Genomic DNA, 21,624 nt, shown 5'->3' on the forward strand with positions numbered 1-21,624 from the left:
AAAATTCGCGTTAAAAGAGTTATTGGAAACTGATCACTCGGGACAATTACACTCGCATTAATTTCTGCACTGCAGCTTCCGGCCGCGGACGCACTGTTGACATAGTGCAAATCCGATTCTCTTTCTCGACAAATACTCTCTTAATTGTTTATTACCTTGCACTCTGAAATTAATCTCTATTTGGCAAATAACAACATTGTTAGCCTCCGGTTCACTGACAAACGTTTTATAGAAACGTAGAGAGCACAGCGATGGAAGCTACATTTGTACAATGTCTGGCAGAATGCCTACACTTACTGCATGGCTTCGTATATTTTTTTGTTAAAACACAATGATTCTGAAAGTGGTTTTTGTGTGCATGTTTTGCGTTAGTCAGTACGATATTAGTTCATAAAACAAATTGCGCAAAATTCTTATCAAAAACACTAATTTTTATATTTTATAAAAATATTATGAGGGTTATTTTGGGTTTTGTTATTCGTTGTTTTGACAATTCTATACTTAATTGGATCTTTTTAATTTCGATAGTATTAATGTTCGTCTAATCAATTACACAATTTATATAATTTATACCAATATTTAATGCAGCAAGACTGAGATCTTCAATATATCAATACATTAACTCTAGGTCAAAAAGATTTTGAATTGAAATCCATGAACAGATATGTTTCATTTATTTATGACCTCTGAGTAATATTTGGTTAGCTTTCATACTTTAACATATTTGATTTTCTGCATCAATGATAATTATACATCCCACATCGAGAACAATGATTTAATCACACGATCGTTTCCCTTTGATTCTGGTACTGAAAATCAATTCCCTGTGGCTGAATCCATGCATCAACCTTGACCAAAGCCAGTAGTGTTAACCAGTTTACTACGTTAGAATTGATGTTTTTATTCACTTACACTGCAGGTACACACTATATTCAAATAAGATACATGACGTGGGAAGAACAAGAGATTCATTGCATTTAATGAAATCCTCCACTGATCATACTAATATAATTATTTATCAACAATAGTTATACATTGAATAACGGGACCGATACGGAAGAGTGCGATTCACTAATAGTAACTGGTAATATCCCACACCACAAAAGTCAACAAGAAACAAAACAAGTAGCTAGAAACACAACAGTTAGAAAGAAACACAACGGTTAGCAAGAAACATAACCTAAACCCACCACACCCCCTCCAAAAAACAACACAACAGTTAGCAAGAAACACAACATTAGCAAAAAACAAAAACAAACAAACAAAAACACAACGGTTAGCCAGAAACACAACGGTTAGCAAGAAACATAACCTAAAAAACCTACACACATAACAGTTAGCAAGAAACACAACATTTAGCAAGCAACACAACAATCAACAAGAAACTAAATATTACGAGTTAAATGCTAAATTGAGATTCATTTTTGTTTGAATAATTAAAACAAAAATGAGTATAATTCAACAGTTTTGTACTCTTGTGTTTCTGTTTTCATCAGTCAAGCCGATAAAATCTTTTTGTTCTTTTTGATCCCACTTTGATCCGAGCAGTTGTCAAAACGACTGCATTCATTATTATTTTAACCATCATTTTTATGATGACATCAAGTAAATATTATTCGGACACAAACCTAACGAGACTACTTCGTTTGTCACTTCTATTAACTCATCATTACAGTAGTTAACATTTGTCACGCAATGGCACCGTTTGCTTTCGGATAAAGATCAAGTCCAAAATTGATTCGGATGAACAGTTATTATTTTGACATTGATAATTACGGACGTTTTTACTAATATTAACAGTCCAAAGGTACTTATAGCTATTGATAATCTAACAAACATACAGACAAAAATAGGTGCACAGTGTGACCAGATAACCAATTAACTACCATCTTATTAACCCCTCCAAAACAAAACAGACAACCAAACAAAACCAAAAAACACCCCTACCCTGAAATCAAAGTTAATGTGTCAAACAAATGGCAGAATTTGATTTATTTTGGATGGTCATGTCGCATCGTTGTTAGTTGACTGCTTTATAAATGATTATTGGATATATTTTACATTTTACAACTAACGGTGTTATCAATAGTTAACAGAGAATATAATCAACCTGAATACATGTTTTTGAAACTATAGAGGATTTACAATGGGTCATTATCAATATCCGGGTTACAAACCAAGCTAACCAACTGATAGGTCGTAAACGCTCACACATTGTCGACTTTGACCTGAATGTTGTTTAAGGTGCATCATCTCCAGGAAATAAATTTGTGAAAACGTCAGATTATAATTAAGAAAAAAAAATGAGTTCTAGATGTATGATAGCAAAACGAAGGCTAATCATAAACACCTAACGCACTCCTTAGTTCATTATTAATATAAATATCTTCATTATCCTAACGGATATTTCATTAATAGACAATGGTGCGAAGCCCCGAGCTTTATTCACTTAATTTAGTACCTGACCGCGTGATTCCTATTTGAAAATCGACATGATACAATTACCTTGTTGCACTAAGCATGTCAGGTTTTTCTTTCAATGAAATAGGTAAACATATACATAAATATGTTCACCTTGTATAGAATAAATATCACGTCATAATAAAAGCTTCCTTGTTATGACGCCGATCACACGCGGCCTAGCCCGTGACAGCTGTAGGTCCATACAACAGGAGTTGTCTAACATAACATCCAGCCATCCCCTTCTGTTGTATCAAATACAGGGTGTAACCGCCATTAACGGCTGGTTATCGTCTACAGACACCAACGCTAATTATTTGTGGTCAATGCATGGCACTTACAGCTCATATACGATGATAACAGGGATTTACAATATCATCCATCGTATCTGTTTCATTCACAGTAACCTAATCATATGTTGTTCAGTGAATGTGTTTACCAAAGAAACTCAAAGCTTTCTCGAAATGAACGGATGCACAATTGGATATTGTTCAGAATATTAACAAATTAACCTGGTTGGTTTCTTAAAATGTTACACTTTACTACTATGAGTTAAGTTCTTCACTAAATATCAAAATGGTTTAGATTTTAGGTGTCCAAGTAGTAGTGGACAATGCACTCGCTTTTTCACTGCTGCAACCCGAGTTCGATCCCCGTGATCGACAGTGATTGTAGGGTATGGCGGTCGCCCGCTTGGACACGTGGGTTCTCTCCGGGTACTTCGGCTTCTTCTCACACCAATGACACCCTCGCGCTAACATCCGTGCCAACTAGAGATATTAATATAAGTTGTAGAACTTATTTATCAATCGTTGTAAAATAAATGAAGTTCAGGGGGGTTTTTTTGAGAGAAAATGGTTTACAGTTATCCGGCCATATACTTTTAAGCGTAATAAAAGGTCAGCATTTTAAAGATAACAAGATATCAACAAAAAACAAAACCAAATAATGGATGCTGTGATCTCCAAAAGAACTCCTGGAGAAACTTGGTAAAGAATCATCGACTAGGAAACCAAGAGAGTAAACAAGACCTGGAAAAGGAAAATCTTTGCTAGCCAAGGGGTTTCAATATACTTCTTTCTGAAAGTAGTGATTCGAAAATTCCATGGCTAGCGAGGATGAGAGAGAGACAGAGAAAGGGGGTTGCAGATCGTCTAGGAGGGGCTCATTTGATGGTAGAATCAAACTAGTAATGGTACTATTTACACCATTATTATAATATTTTATGCCATTTACAACTGATACACTAACTTTTCATGACATATATATATATATATATATATATATATATATATATATATATATATATATATATATATATATATATATATATATATGATGTAGTCGTACAACATAAATTTACGTCATTAACATCCAAGATAACAATGATTTTTGCCCAAACAAAAATAAACATGTGCGTGCATAATGTTACGTTTCGTCTTTTTTGATGACAATAAAGCGTTAAGCTCTTGGGACAACGAAACAAGCAAATAGTGACTGTTTCGCCCATAATGAAATCTCGCTTATTATTTTACTCTAAATGTTGATAATTGTTGCGTGCTAATGCAATGCATTCGTTATTTGATATCATTGTTTAAACAGTTATTTACCCGATGCAATTGTAATGCTTGTACACATTATTACCGTGCCGCAATGATTGAATTCTTTTTGGAATGAATCATCAGAAGATCCAAACACTAAGACCAATTGCATATGGAAGATTGCTCTCAAAGTTAACATTTCTTGCATAGCATATAAAATTTTGTTTTATTCTCTACATAATATAAAAAAGGACAATCTTATAAGAATTTCTTTTATAAACTGCAATCATACCAAAGGGGTATTTATTCTGAGATCTTTAATTCAAACTTAACAGACTTTTAGAAATTCGTAAAATGACAGATGATATTATTACAATATGTGGTTTTGCATGTAATTCTACAACTAGGAACGTTTTAAGCTCACATAATAAATGTCCAATACAATATCCTTAAATGAAAATTCTTAATGATATAATATTTCTATGATGACAATAAAACGCTGACGGAAAGCAATACTATTTCGGAGGAAATTCAAAGTAACACTTTGCTGATAAATTAAAACTGAAATTGAATTACGGGAGCTGTAATCTGTACTCCCCCCGGACAACTCTCTTATTAATGGCCCGTGTTTATGTGTTGGCTCTGCTCGCCACCACGCAACTCAAGGAATCCCCGGGAGTATTTGGACAGTCACTTAACTCGCCAACACTTCAGATATTTCATGCGATAAAAGATCTCTTTTACAATATTATGATTGATTTTGCCCCGGTTTGCTCGACCAAAAAAAGACAAGAATAAAAACAACCAGCACAAAACACATTTTTACAATATCGTATTGCTAACCTCTCTCTTGATGTTTTTCTCATGTTTGCATCGATGTCATCATACATTAATTTAACCGTTTTAATACTACTTTAAATAATCAACAAAGCATTCTATTAATTCAATTTCATTTCTAATAATTCGGATAGACATTTAATGGCAGGGGGAATAGTTGCAATTCATTCTCTGATCCTCGGTTTTTGTTTATTGTTTTTAAAATATATTCTGCATTGTATTCCGCATGTTTGCAATGGAATGAACTAAAAACCATGTACTGTACCTTGGCTCAAATAAACGTACATATAGACAGGTGAATCATTTTCGTTTGGTTTTGTTTTATGTTTGTTTGTTAATACGTATACATTAAATGCATGCTACTGTTCAGTGATTGAGACTCCAAACCTAAGGTCCAGAACTGTAGCCTTAGTATTATCTGTCGAAATCGTTCAGTGCGTATCCCCTCACCACTACAACCATGTCAACAGTGATGTCACTTTATGATTAAATAGTCTTGAAGGGATTTTCGTAACACATTATATTCATTAACATTGCTTTAAGAATTTAAATTTGATCTCTTCTTAATAAAATGTTCAAACAATCGTCGTAAGATGTGTGGAAAATTCAATTGCAAAATCGCAAGTTTGAGGTTTAGTTGTGATTTTCATTGTCATTCACTAGAATAGGTATGTAAATTAACCTTTTTTGATCAAATATTTTTCTGTAAGATAACCAATGTTTTGACACTGCCTCCTGGACAGGAAATATATAAAAAAAAAATAAAAAAAAATATAAATACTGGACCAATAATATATTGACAGATGTTGCCAATGACGTCAGATGTGACATGGCATTTTGTTATTTGCTTTTCGTTTTGACATGAATGGATGTTTTGGAATTAATTGGTCATTATGAAAGTAGGACCATGTTAGAATGGGTATTCATTATGCCTAATGACCAAATCATGAAGGAGTCATCGTTAGGTATAAATCAAGTAAATCAATTTGAAAAATGTGCATGGGGAACGAGTATAAGTTAGCAATTATAAAATAACAATGCTTTCTGTGTGATGTACTTATACTTGCTTGTTTTTAACCTTTTAGCTAGTTTATATTCAACAACTCAATTGTCTCCGGTCACGCTGATCGGGAAGCGACGCAGGAGGTTCCGAGTAAAGACACACAAAGGTTTTCTAGTGAGAAGATGTGTCGTAAATACCGTCTGCAAATTGAGACCCACTTACCAGATCTAGAGTGTCTGATATTTTGTATTAGAAAGTATGGACTCATTTTGATCCACGGATTCACATCCATGAAGATAAAATGTCTAATGAATTTAATTATAACAGCATACAATCAAGATTTATGTTTAACGTTTATAAAATGCATTTGACACATCTTGATTTTTCCAGTAGGATTTCGTTTGATTTTTATTTATATTTTTACTATAAACAATTTTTCTAATTTATGAGAAACTATTCCCTTGTTACAAAAGACTGATCAAGCGACCAGAATCTTCTGAGAAATAAATGTCAATAAATTCTCTTTAGTTTCTATCTTAAAGAACGTATTAAAAGATTTCGGTATTTCAACGTTATCAAATAACATCAATAAAGATTTTTGTGACATTATGTAGGACTTTCCAAAGTCAATTGTATGTGTACTGTCACCCACGCGCGTACTTGGCTTAGGAGAAATTGTATCGTTTTGAAACAGAGAAATTAAAAAACAAAAACAAACACTCTTCGATTACAACAGTATTCATTTAAGTTTGGTTTTACATTTTGCAACTAAAATACTTCGATCTCTAGAATTAAAAAATATTAAGGGCATATAATATATGATATATTGAATACTCACTGGAATTTTCTTTATAACTAACATGACAGATAATTAAACAGCTAGTCTACATGTGAGTTGATTACCGTCAGTAATTGTATGAGTTAATGAAAATGAAATTAAAATCACTTATCTGAAAATGATGTTTCGTTAAATTTTATAGTCCTCATTTGTGGGATTAATATTTGAAGATGACGTTAATCATAGAATTAACTTTGGACAGCCTAAAAATATATTCAATTTATTAGGTAATTCCTAAGGGGCAAATTACAGTTTCGTAAATTATAAATGTTTCGTGCACACAATACATTGGCCGTCATTAATAGAAAAATCAAATCTTGATTAGAACCATTCAAGGGTTTTGATTCGATTATAAAACACTTTTTACTGAAGTTAATGCGTACATTACATGCAATTTTCAAATAGGCTAGTGATATATAGTGAGTAGATCGGTTGACCTTTCAATCCAGTCTCAATCCATGGATTTCTCGGACGTATTCCCCAATATACATGTATCAACTGACTACAACTGCACGAACTTTATATAGAATTCATTCGTTAACCTTATTTAATGGTTAGTAAGAATTAATTCTTGGTAGCGTGTGTTAAGCCCGTGATTATCAAGCATTGGTTTGCAGTGATTTATGAACAATTGGATATGCAGGAAAACAATTGTCATTTAGACACGCTGAGTTTTACTGTACATTAAAAACTGATTTATTTATAGATGAAGTAGCAATTAAACGTAAATTAAGTTTTCAGAATGATAATCCCCGCAAAAAAGTTTCATATCGCCTATTCAATTTCCAACAAAAATATTTCTCGGTGAATTAATTATGAACGGGTTTCTTAAAATAAATGGATGCTTACTACGCATATATCTCTATTTTTTATGGAACCATTCGATATTTTGTGATATTTCTCTTTTTATCTATAGAGAATCCAATTCGCACTTTATAGGTGCATTATATGTACATAAACATTAACTCTGACTAAGTACGTTAAGAAAAAAAATAACTGAATGAGTGTTGACAATAAGTTATTGAAAGATACTACATTTACCAGGTACCGTTTAGTGCTGCAGAGCTGTAACATCATGGGAAATTCGGGTTGAAAGATCGTTTTCCCGCACAGCTATCTGTAGCTCGCACTATTTACTGTGGAAGAATAATGTGAAGTGACTTCAGGATCATTACTATCAATCTGTGAAAAGGTCGTGGCCGTGGGAGGGGGCATGCTACTTGTTTGACTCGTCATCATTCTAATTAGATCTTGCAGTCCTAATTTTAAGTACATTAGTTAAATACCATTAATAATTAGATTTGTTCTCTTTTTCAAGGGATCCCTTCTTTGCTGTGCACAAATGAATACTGCCATGATACTACAGGTTTGGTCGGCAATGGTAATTTTAAGCTATAATGGAAATTAAATTGATTTAATGAATTATTGCAAAAACGTCATCATTACAGCTTTTAGAGATATTAAAATTATAAAGAAGAATAAAATTGGGAGAGCATCTGGAATTCGAATCAAAATACTTTCAAAAATTATATTGGATTTAATCAGAATGTCTGAAATTTGCAAATCAATTACTGATATCTAAAGGGATTGAGGGTTAATGCCAAAGATCTTCTGAATATATACCGTAGATATGAATATTGGCTGCACCTGATGTGATACTAGTAATGTCAAAATAATGTAAACTTTTTGCCACCATATGAATCACAAATTATGCCAAAATAGCACAACTAATCGAGACAGTTTTCTTAAACGATGTCAAATAATTCATGCTTTATTCAGAAATTGCAGCGTTGTAATGATTTTAATCAAATTGTTAAGAGACCTTAAGTAATATTCCAACACAGTTATTCATTCTCTGTCTTAAAGGTCGGCTTCTCTTTTCAGCCAGTACGTGTGGGTGCATCCCTATCAAGAAACCTGGGAAACCTCTCAACACGAATAAGATTTCCCCAACCGAAGACATACAGTTGACAGACCGGAGACACAAAACATACTTGACCTTTAGAAATATTCTCTTCTCATTCTTATACAGTGAATGATGAACGTCGATCATCTACAAAAAGTCCAAAATTACGCAACTTTATCTACATAGATGGCTTCTTAATGTAGTTAGGCGGCGGGGTTCAAAGATGTGGCATGAAAAAGATATCATTCAACCACTGATAGCGTTAGTCAATTCCCTCACCCCAACAATTACTAGACATATTGAGTTTATCAACGCAAGAAAATTTTCCAACATACTAGTATATTCACTTACACATAGACTTGGAAAACTAAGAAGATAGGATACAAGAATGACCAAGTTTCACATTTGATAGGCAGAAACATAAATGCAGAAAAGGTTGCTCATGAAAACAGTAGATTTTTACCAGAATTAAAATCTCGTTAAGATGGTATTTGTCAATTCTATACTATAATAGTCTCCTTAAGTAGAAGATTTATGTATAAAAATATAGGATTTTTTAAAATTTTCAAATAGATAAATAAATTATAGTTTATATTTTATAATAGCCAACATTATCATGGTATCTAAACTTTAAGATGGATCTGATGACCATCCAGCCCCTTAAACCGACGCATGTGCAAAAAAGTCTACAGAAGCAAATGATAGAACGATAATACATGATTTAGAGTTCCGTCCTTGTCTAAAATGTTTACAGTTCGTTTAATGATTTTTATAAATTATTGAAAGGAAATAAGTACAAGCATGTTTAAAGCAGTACTCATAAAGGCAATTGTGTACACTGTTTCAAATGCATTAGCAAATATGATATCGTACTCTCCTTTCGTTTTGTCTTTGTACTTTAAAGACCAAGTCTACGTTTTTCTGGTCAATGAATAAGGCTCTCTACTGATCAAAGTTTTATTTTTTATCGTACATACTCGGTGTTTTATAACCTCCCCGCTTACGGAAGATATTCTGAAAAGGACATAGACATGGCGTCCTCATCGTCGGCGCCATTTTGTTGTCAAAGGCCACACATCATTTGATAAAAATAGTTCCCAATGGAGGAGTTTGTCATTATCTAATTAATTGATCCCGGATAAAAATGCCCTCCAGAAACACAACCTTCAACCGCCTTTAATGAGACGTTCATCCAATTGGACTTTTAATTTCAATAAATATAAATGCAGATAGTACACAGAAAAACGATGGCAAGTAATGATCTTTCTGCGCACTTTCACCGTAACCCTGTAGACACGGGCAACTCTTTCCTCTGGCATGGGATGGACAAGAAATACACAAGGGTACATTAACACTCTTTGTACTCACAGCCTGTATATAAATTTGTCTGTGATAACTAACGGCAATTGTTATTAAAAGGGTCACGGTCATGATTTGATCTAAATATTTTAATTTTTCCCCTCCATTCTCGATATTTTCAATGCATTAAAATATCTATAATGGTCAATAAACTTTGATTGTAAATCATCGAGTTATAATCAAGGTACAGAGCTCACAATTAAGTGTGTTTGTATTGCAAACTAAGTTAGGGTAATGTTTTTGATATGACAAACGGTAGAATCTTTTTTTTTTGGTTGTTCATAGGGAACTATAGCAAATAGAAAAAGGGTGACTGAAAAAATAGTTGCACAAGATACTGAACGAATGTAAATAACAACAAACATGGTACGAGACTCGTTCATATGTTTAAGAGTTGTGAGCTCTGTATCTTGCTTATAACTCGTAAGCTGTCTTTCAGATTTTAGCTGATACGAGAAATATCATAAAAAAAACAACCAACCCCAAAATAGAATTATGAAATTTAAAAATATACGCCCAAATCGCGCTTTGCCCTTTCGAATGATCCTTTCTTTTGTCACCTAAAACAGTATATCTCATATAAATGGATTTCTTTTTTCAAATTAAATCATTTGTGGATATGCTTGTTAGGTATAGCGTCTATTGTAATAATGGTTGTCAGTCGCCTGTTCACAAACACCGTTCAACACCTGACTGATCAGTAAACTCTTTGACTTGATATAAAATCATCCATAATTGGTTATTTTCTATCATTGTATTATTTTGGAGACTATAAACATATTCCATGGGGAAAGACGACTAAGAGAGTGGTACCTTAGAGATAATGAAAATAAATATAGCACTGAACACGCTGCGATATTTACGATCCGATAGCAGCTGTATAGCAACATATTGTATTATATATGGGAAGAAAAAGAAGACATTGAGTTATTGTTCTGTGAATTAGCCCAACACTTGCGTTAGAGTTTTAATCATTATGTTCACGGATTAAGCTGCTCGATTGATTAGTTTGAATACACAGGAAGCAGCGAAATCCGCTAACTGGTTTAATGCTATAGCTTAATTGATAGATTGTTAAATACTCAAAACGGGAGAAATATTTGCAGAGTGGTTTATTATTATAGTTTAATTGATATGTCGGTTTTCTGTTTACAAATGAAACAAGGAAATGAAAACATAGAATGCACTCTTTGTTCTAATTGTATTGAAGTGCAATTTCGAACAAAAAAATCGTTTCAGAGCGTTTAACCAAAATTTTAAAAGCATTTAGTGCAATTTCATTTGAAAGGCCCGACATCCCTATGAATTGCGCGTTTGAAAACAACTACCGTAAGAGATATATGACTGCATTAACAACTGACGGATTTAATCTTTTAAAATTCCTAGCGCCAATGAATGGATTTTCGAAGAGATGCAATATACCTCCAGCTAGAATAAGGAAAACTGGAAAGAAAACATTACTGAGTTTTGTTTTGAAAAATAGCTTAACAAAGTAATATAATCGAGAATTTGTTTCTTTTATTAATACCACAAAGGTACAGAGAGTGTAGATCGATTCGCCTCTTCCTGGTTTCAAGGCCCTCCTAAAAAGAAATCAACATTTTATCTAATAAAACTCCTTCGATGCCATAGTTGAATGACTATCATGGTATTTTTATTATAGCAACGGACGATGGATTTTTTTTTATTGTGATACCTGCTTAATATTTTAAATTCCAAAAGGATTGAGAAACGTTGAATATTGTTATATAGGCGATATAAGGATTAAGCTAAAATAAATTTACATAAAATTTGTGTAGGATCATCACAATATTTTGATTCGCGTAATAGTTTAGTTTCCTAGCGTCCTTTCTGATATATTTCATTTTATCAAATCAAATATACAACATGACTACTTGTTCGATTTGATAAAATGAAATATATCAGAAAGAACACTAGTATTATCCGAGAATTTAGAAATAATACACAAAGTGGCCAAGATATAAAGACCAAATGTATTATTATACACTGGTTACATGAACCGGTTGACTTTTGCCAACAGGTTGCAAAAATTCAGCCATGATTTTATTAAATCTCCTTGGAATGAATACAATGCATGAAATCAAACCTTTTTGTACCTAAATACTTTAAATTGTAAAAACTTATTTTATGAATGTAATGGTATGCATTGTAATTATGTACTTAATAAAATACACCCTAACTTGTTGAAAACCCCTTTTTGCCAAATATCACACACTTTTAATAAAATACATTTAACAGTAGTGTCTCAAACACAGGAATTATAGCATCGAGTTGTTGAGATTCGATCTACGTACTGCCAGTTCACACAGTGTTCAATTATTGAAGAGAAAAATCATTTAAACGTTGCATATTATGTCATAAAACGACATCATAAAAATACATCAATTATCTCAGCTACAATAAAACAATTAATTTTATTAAAACTTTTCTTCGTTTTTCTTCCTTCAATTTTAATTTTTTTTTCTTCACAACAAATATAGACGTTTAGAAAAGAGGAATGAAAAGATGTATTACGTCAAACCTTTTGTTTAGTACAATTTTTCAATATATTTAGATAAATAAAATGCCAAATAGTAATTTAACGACACGGTGCCTTAAAATGTCCCTCCGATATGTTGTATAGTATGTGGCATTTTATTCAAACCTTGGGGGTTGGCCGCGTCAATAACATAATTTGGTCAATAATCTGGTGCCATTTATTCATCCATATTTCATACTTAATCATTGCTTTTGATTTTATGGACCGATTCTCAATAATATGCTCAAGTCGTTATTTGCATTAGCTAATGGAAAAATTTTGAATTTTAGTGTCAATAAATTTGCAATAAAATGGACCATCATGAGTTGAGATTTCTATCATCTTAATATCAAACCAATGAATACCGAGAAAGAATGAAACTTTAAACCAAGCAACAAAGAAATATTAAATCTTTGCAGTATTTAAGTCACCTTTAGTGAATGCCAATAATAATTTGATACAAATATCAAATATATCGGTCACTATGGTAAGCCAGGGAGTATCTCCCAATAATGCGAACACTGTTGGTTAAATATGCACTAGTGTTATGCAATTGTTACCAATATATTAGATATCAATGGCACATGTACTATTATACAAACAGTTTATATCTAATTCAATATACATGTAGTCATGTATTTGCCTGACACATAAACCCTAGGAATATAAGTAATACGTTTATTTGACATAAACGCATACTATTATTTGTTCAAGAGTGAATAATTCAGGCACCATTAACAGGAAACTATAATGAATGTCCGGTTTTTTTTTTCCTTGGAGTATATTTGACTCACCTATCAAAAATTATAATTACAAAGACAACATGACAACAACGCAATACTGTTGCGTATATGCTTCATTGGGAAATATATACGTTTTCTAAAACAAATTTAGGTTTTGTTATATTTTTCAAAATACAAAATTTTAGGCGTCCGTAAAAGAAATGGCTTCCTAAAAACATTCGGTGTTGTTTTTATGACACGACGGCTGATAACAGTTGTACGCAATTTATGAAATTGCGTAATCTATATCAGTAAGGGTAGATTAAAACAATTTTCCGTGGAAAAAGTGACTCCATGGTGATTTATCACAGGAAAGTCCCTGGGACATTTGTGTGGAAGAACAAATCTTCATTTGTTGTAGTAGTGTTTTGTGATATATACAATTTAACAAAATGGGTGAGCGGTCTGAAATGAAATACTATTAAGGAAAGAACATCATTCAAAAGACTGTAGATAAGTTTTCATTAATATTGGCCCCTTTATCTGCGAGCTGAGTTTCAACGCTATCATCTGATGTTTGAATTTTTCGTCTTGTGTACAAACCAATTACAAGAATAGCAGTTTCGATAAGCATGGTAAAGACATCGGGCACGAAGTGATGTTTTAAAGCTCTCTGACACGACAGAGAGTGATAATCATTTTCTACTGCGTCTCGGAGGAGGGGAAACGGTTATAAATTAAAACTAAAATTGGATTAGTAAGCAGTAAAATGGATCCCTGAGTGGATTGCTTTCGCATTTCTTAACTCAAAGTTTAATGTTTGACTTAATATTTACGGCCTTTAGTACCACAAAGTGTGTTTCGATGTCTCTAAAATAAATTACAGTTTTTTTAAATAAAGGATTTTCGAGTAAAAAATATGGTCTTTTCGCTTAATTTGATTGATTTGGTTTGGGTTAAACTAATAAAAGAGTAATTTATTTTTATTTGCAGTTTCCTAGTGAGTTTGTTTTATTCGTTTTGCCATTAAATATCAGGGTATTTCTTGTGACATTTTGTCAGATAAGCGTGGATGGAAATTAGAAGAAATATTTTATTTCAGAAAGATCCCTGTTGTGTAAATATAAAAGAAACCTTGACATGACGTAATACAAACCCTAAAGACACATAACTCTTGATCAGACAGAGAAGATTTATGCAAGCTATGCTTAGTGTAATGCAAGGAGGTGTGAACTGATTTTTAAGAAAAAAAACCGAATGATATTTTATTAAAGAAATTTTGGGAAGTTATTATTTTAAATTTTGTCTTCTGCATATGGATATGAATTGATTTAAAGCGTCTTGTCTCAAAATAAACTTCCTTTTATTTGATATTCAGATATTGAAAAATTACAGGTTTAAAGTAAGAACTAGTTGATACACAAACAAAACAAAATCAGCCACCGCCCCAACTCTCCCACACAAATAGATCAAGAAAGGAACTCACCAATTTACAAAACAAACCAAAGCAACAACACCAAGAAATGTGAAACATGTCCTACATTATTACGATAAATATTGATGTTGTGAGTGACACACTATAAGCTGGCTGTGATTGATAGCAGGAACCATTCAAAATCACTGACCAATACATCATACCTCTAATGCGTGGGACATGTTAGTTGGTGTTCAAGTGTTGCATAAAATATCAAACAGTTTAGCGGGGTTTGTTTATCAAACAACAACACGGTGTCTAAGTGCCAAGTCTCAGGAAACAATATTTAGAGCATACTAATGTGCAGCAATTAAATTTAACGGAAATGCATTCAACATTTGACAAGATTAAGAATTCCAGATTAGTGACCATAACACAGACCCACCCTTTCTCTGTACATGACATTGTATGTTGGTATTTATTTATAAATAAATTTACCATTTTTTGCATTAGCATCACTTTGATACTTTCTATAGTAAGATCAATATTGAATTTACTCACCAAGGTATTTTTTGCTGCATGACATATTGTCGATATTGAACAATTTCACTCCTTCAACATTTAACTAAATGTTTGATTGTTTGATCACACGGCCATTACAGAGCTGAACGGCTTGCTTCACAGAATCTGTTTAGAATTAGTCAGGCATTGTCTACTTGATGTCACTTTTGACGGGATTTGATTGTTTCTGGTACCAGAGATACTCTATAGTAATCCAACACTATCGTATTTCACAAGCCATAAATCTAAAACTACATTGATGGTAATATAGGTATTCGATAGCGAGGATAAAGAAGCTGAAAAGATAATTGTAAAATTACGGATATTGGTATTCATTTAATTCATTATTGATACCTTCAGGCGTTGAAGGACAGTAAATTATCAGAGCTATCATATACAGCCAGTCCTTATAGAGCTGGTATGTAGTAGTGTAGTAATGCTACAAAAGACAGAAATGAATAAAGATTGTATCTATAGAGGACCAAGGCCTTCTATGGATTACCATGTTTTACTATACAAAGTTCCAATTACAATACGTGTGTTTTTTCTAAGATTCCAATCAACATATTAATAGAAACGAAGTTTTGTGTAAACAGATGCCAGGTAAAGTGGGGAAAAAGAGTAAACGAAAGCCTTCCGTGGAATATGCCAAGGTTAATGTCAACTGGTTATGATTTGGGACAAAATCATGATTTTTAAATAAATGTACTGTGGTTTCATCCATATTCTTTGAATACCAATTTTCGTGGATTTCGTTATTAAGTTTATCCACGAAATTAACTGTTCAATGAAGTGCAATTTCTATTAACATTTTGTATTGATATGGTCATTGGCCACGAATTTACGTATCCTTGAAACTGTGATTTTCACTTTATCCACGAAATTGATATCCTTGAATATTAATGAAACCACAGTAGTTTGCGAGATTATTGACTACTGAAAAGGACACACTTTTGTCATTGTCATTAACTCCAATAGAAATTGGCACTAGATGCTTACTTTGTTAAGGAAAAACCCACTCTTTGAACCAAAATTTATAAGTTAAAGTCATCTGTAGACGATTTTTAAAAAAGACATAAGATTTCAAGAATGAACAATAAAAAAAAATATAAAATCATTAAATTTTTTTGCATATTTTTTTATCAAATGACTCGTCTTGACTAATTTTTATGTTTTTTGTATGTCTGAATAAAAAACAATAGTTATTGATAAAGTGGGTTTCGATAATATCAACAGTAAAACGTTTTAGGGTTATCTGACCATTTCCAATAATTTCTATTCACAGTCTGAGGTTTCTCGTGCATCATATTGTAGAATAGATAACAACTTATAACGTTTTACTTTAAGATCTTCCAGTAATCAGACACATCACAAAAAGACTTCGTAAACAAACAAATTGAAAAGAAATAAAAGAAAAGGAAAGAGCTAGTGGTAAGCGAAGCTTGTAGAAACGATGTTCACCCACGATAACAAGATGTCATAAAAAGGACACAGTAAATAGACCAAAATCACGCAGATTACTGACTATCTGCTGTGAATATATGTGAAGAAATACGAGCATAACATCAATTATCTAAAGGTGCGCCAACTACTTTTAATAGAACTTTTCACGTAAGAGTTAATCTAATTAGCACGTATCTTAATTACTGACAACTGTACAATTGTAATAACTTATTCAAATGTAATATTGTGAGGTGATAAAAGTTGTCCAGGAAACGTTAATTATTAATGAATCTACCAAATCTCTATATAATGATCACCATCAAGAAATTTTAAAAGTTATAACCCCAATTTTGACCGTTTGTCAGGAGGTTTCATTGCGGAGAAGGTACTGTTAAACCGATCTCTTCTCAAATTTTTGCCTTCAACAATTCGAAAGGTTCCAAAGTTGGTGACTTAGTTTCTAATTAATAGATTGATTTTTTGAATTGTTGATCCGGGTTAGTGTATTGTGATCCTAATCTCCTTTTCCCTGAGTCTTGGGTTACACAAGGTAACATAGATACAGATAAATAACACTAAAACAAATAGAGCTGTATATCAAAATGTTTCGGGTTTAATGAATAAATTAATCAAATTAACTAAGTAAACGAAAACACCTTCCCTTAAATGGTATTTTCAGAAAAAATTAAATGAATGGCTGAAATAAAACAAAGATTAGTATATGTCAAAATGAGAAAATCGCCGTAGTTGCAGATTTATAGTTGTAAGGAAAAGTTGGGTTGAAATGCCGAAGAGTTGGTTCCTCACATACAAAAGACTTGCAATAAACGACACACAAAACTTACACAAGTTTTGAACTAATTTACTTATTTTCTAACATACTCCGTAGAAAAATGCGACCATAAACTGAGATAAGATGTCGATCAGTCATATTTTAGATATTGATTATATTTATGTCTGAAGAATTGCAAATATTTACTATCGTCAAGTACAAATATTAAAAATTAATTCATTTTCAAATTAAAATAGAAAATCATGCTTAATAGAATCTTGAACAAAGTTTGCTCCCAGTTAAAGGTCTATTGTGTAGTACATGGTTCATTTTCATCAGTGGTTTTGTTGTTATTTTTATTCAAAGTTAACTTCATCGATGAAAATGTTTTTGTTCCGTAGGTAAACGTTGTATAATTGATTCTAATGAAATTCTAGTTGGGGTTTGTTAATTTCACCTTATAATAGACGAGGCAACAGCATATTTATCATAAAACAGCAACTTAACATTAAGAGCCAGATCACGTCTCTTCCAATTAGGCGCTTGTCTAGTTTAATCTGATGATCCGCACACGGCTGTCAACTCAACGTGACCGAACTCTTATGATCAAGTTACTGTTATAAAAGAAAAATATTTTAATTTTGGGCCCTTTGAAAATCAGTTTCTGCAATTCAAGTTCACTTTTTGGTTGAATTTTTTATTCCTGGGTTCAATGATCAGGGGAGGGGGTATGACACTGAATGTCTTTTGGATAGCTAACTAATTCATTTCATGATAACTGTCAATATTTAATTTCGTTTTGAATCTATATATATGTTAGATTGATATGTGAATATTTAAACTCAGTGTGTATAATATATTAACTTTTTTCTCAGCATACAAATTGACAATGAAGCTCATAACATAAAAAGGTGTTTATCAGTGACATGCGTAAACACATATACCATACTGAAATAAAATACTTCAAAATTTGATTAATAAGAGTGGCATGCAAATGTTATCATTTTTTTCAATCAGCGATATGAAATATTGGTACAGAAATTAGAAAATTATCGCACTTATTAATCTAATCCTTCACAGTACAACATACTTGGGATTATCTCCGGGAATCTCTCATTGTTTCCTGTTCACATACGGGTTCATCAGCAAATCATCATAATCCATCAGATTAATGAACAAACACGATTAACAAAAAATCAATTTCCCGGATATATAAACCAAAGAAAGAAATAATATTAACATTAAACAATACTAAATTCATGGAACTAGTATGGGGATTGCGTGATACAATTGGTCAAAATAGAATTACTATTTGCAGTAAATTCGCGTATTTTTCGAATAAATTTTCAGAAAGAATCAGTCTCTTAATTATTCATAAAACATTCAAACAAATAACCCAGCCATAGACATAAACATCAAGTTCGGGAACAATAAAATAGTGAATAAAGACATTGAATTGACATGTCTCACATTTTTATCCGAAATGCGAAGTGACCATGCTTTCTAGAAAAAGCAATTAGTGTTACTACTATATAATCATTTTTTTTTTTACCTCCATCGCCATTTTACATATAATTAAAAAAAACCGACTGCTTTAATCAACAACACATAATGCCAGGACAATATTTTTCATAAAAACTAATAGTCTTGTTAAAAAAACCATGTATCCTATTTTGTTTTATACTTTGGAAAATTTTTCTACAAAAATGTTTATGTACATCAAAATCGTACGTACGTTTTATTGTGTTGGTTTTTTTATGTTGCAAAGTTTACAATCAGTTTTTCTTGTGTTTACGGTAAAACATGCATGCATAAAACGTGTCTCTGAAGACTGCCTTGTGAAATCAAAGTTATATATTTACTGTAGAGCTCTGAATAAGCAGAGATCGAATAATGGCTTCTGTCAAGGTCATTTGAAGGATCTGATCAGAGTTCTTGTAACGAATTATAAAAATCAAGTCGTGTGTTAGTATACTCATTTAGCAATTCAAGTTTTTTTATTTAAACGAAAACATATTGCATCTTTTAGAACAGTAAAGTAATAACAACATGTGCTTCTGATGATGAATATGTTTATTTTACATGTTACCATAATTTTACAAAGAAAATTCCTCCATCCAAAAGTGAAACACCTTACCAAGGACAGCAAAACCCACACGGTTAATTTGGTTATTTTTCAAAGGTGTTCTTCCTTTATATCTATCAACACTTTTGCTCGTAATTACCCTTTCCCAACCCCTAGTCACAAAAAACCCAGACATTGTTGAGAATGAATACCACACCTAGATTGTTCATTCCTTTCCAAAACGCTTCCGTACAAAAAAGCCGAAAGGATTAATGAATGTTGAGAAAATACTTGTGTTCAGCCATTGAACAATAGTGTCTACCTGTCTCACCCTAATTCAATAATAAAACTGTTGATTATTCAAAAGAGCATCCAATATAAGTATATACTGGTATAATCTCTGATATGCCGATCTTTTTTTTTTATCTAGCGTTAACCGTTACACAATCTCATCAAGCTTTTTTCACCAGTTCCTCTACATTCCTTTCATTCATTTATTCAATCATTCATTTGACTATATACAGAATATTCATTACACTATTCATACACAAGTGCACATGGTGTCCTCATGTGTGGAATAGAACAGAAGTTGATCTTTAAGAACTTTGCTGCCACGATTAAGTGAATGAATGTTAAGTAAGTCTCTTCAAGCTTTTTTTCCCATCAGTTTCGCTACATTCCTTCAAACATTACAAAAACATTCTTAGTTTATGGGTACATAGACACCAATAAGTACTAAATCGACATTATTTTTTTAAAGGACAATAGCGTACACGGCCTGACAAATCCCCACGTACCCAGGATTTTGAAATGGCATATGAACATATAAAAAATCTTCACGTTTGAAACTGTGCATCAGTACATGTACATGTATGATATAGAACTGCATTCTCTGACAAATAAATAATGTACAATAATACATGTACTAGGTACTTATCTTCTTTGTTTTATTTGATGCTTTCTAAGCATTACAACATGACTTTATATCTGTGCTAGCGCTATTTTTATCCGACATTGTATGTACAGAACATAACATTACGTAATTGTTGTCATTATATAAATGGTATCAGATATTTTTCTCATAATCAATAAAAAAGGAAAACACGTTTTATTTAAAGGCAAATGAATTAAAAATAAAACGCCATCTACACGATTCGAACACTCTCTCCATGGAGAAGGTTGGACTACGAGCCTCCGCCTATCACAGAGAGCTACGTTGACACATTAGAGTATGGGTGAATAAATTTAACTCTTTGACAATACTTAATCAAGTAAAACGTTTTGGTGAAAATCACAAATTCTACCCATTATGGGTCTAGACTCCATTTTAATATATCAATAATAAAAATCAAAATAAAATTATTCTTTAAATAAAAGTACTTTTAGGATGGAGTCAGGACCCATTCATACCTAATTTTGCAGTTAAGAACAGTGAATGGTCCAAGATTTAGTCAAAAAACGATGTGCAGCTTAATTTGGAAACCAATACTTGTCGTGTTTATAGAATGAAAGCACAATATTGACTTCCATCGTGAAATTTATAATAAAAACAATGCATACAAGTCAAAAATTAATATTCTAACTTCAATTAAAATTCTTTCGTCTTCATTGCTCCGAGTGGGGGATATGCAACGCCTTGTACGACCCTGTTCTTTGACAATATTATAATAACCATAAAATTGATCATACCAGATATTTTTTCTATCGTACAGTGAAGCATCTATTCATTTACATCTGCAAGATTCCATTTATTTTCATCTGCAAGATTCCATTCAACAAGGATAACATTTACATGTAATTTTCTGCCGACCTCTTACTACTCCATTGGTCTTTTCGTATAAACAAAGAAAAGGCCTAAATGTTCAGTTAGACCACATTACTTTCTAAACACGGATGATAATAGTTATGTACCAGTTATATATATGTACACGTTGTTAGTAATGTGCCACATACTATGAGTCATTCATGTTAGAACCATTTTAACAAGAGGTTGGGCTTTTGGTAGTGGTGTCAAATGACTCTTTGAAATCCGCAAGATTTGTCTGGCTTTTAACCTAAAACTACGCAATCGGTGTATATATTGCTTGAAACCGCGTCATTTTAACTTGTTCTGACGCAATAAATAGATGCTAAGTCCCACTGAAAGTCCAAGGTCTTGTTAAAA

This window comes from Crassostrea angulata, chromosome 4 (assembly GCF_025612915.1).
Source record: "Crassostrea angulata isolate pt1a10 chromosome 4, ASM2561291v2, whole genome shotgun sequence".
Taxonomy (NCBI): Eukaryota; Metazoa; Mollusca; class Bivalvia; order Ostreida; family Ostreidae; genus Magallana; species Magallana angulata.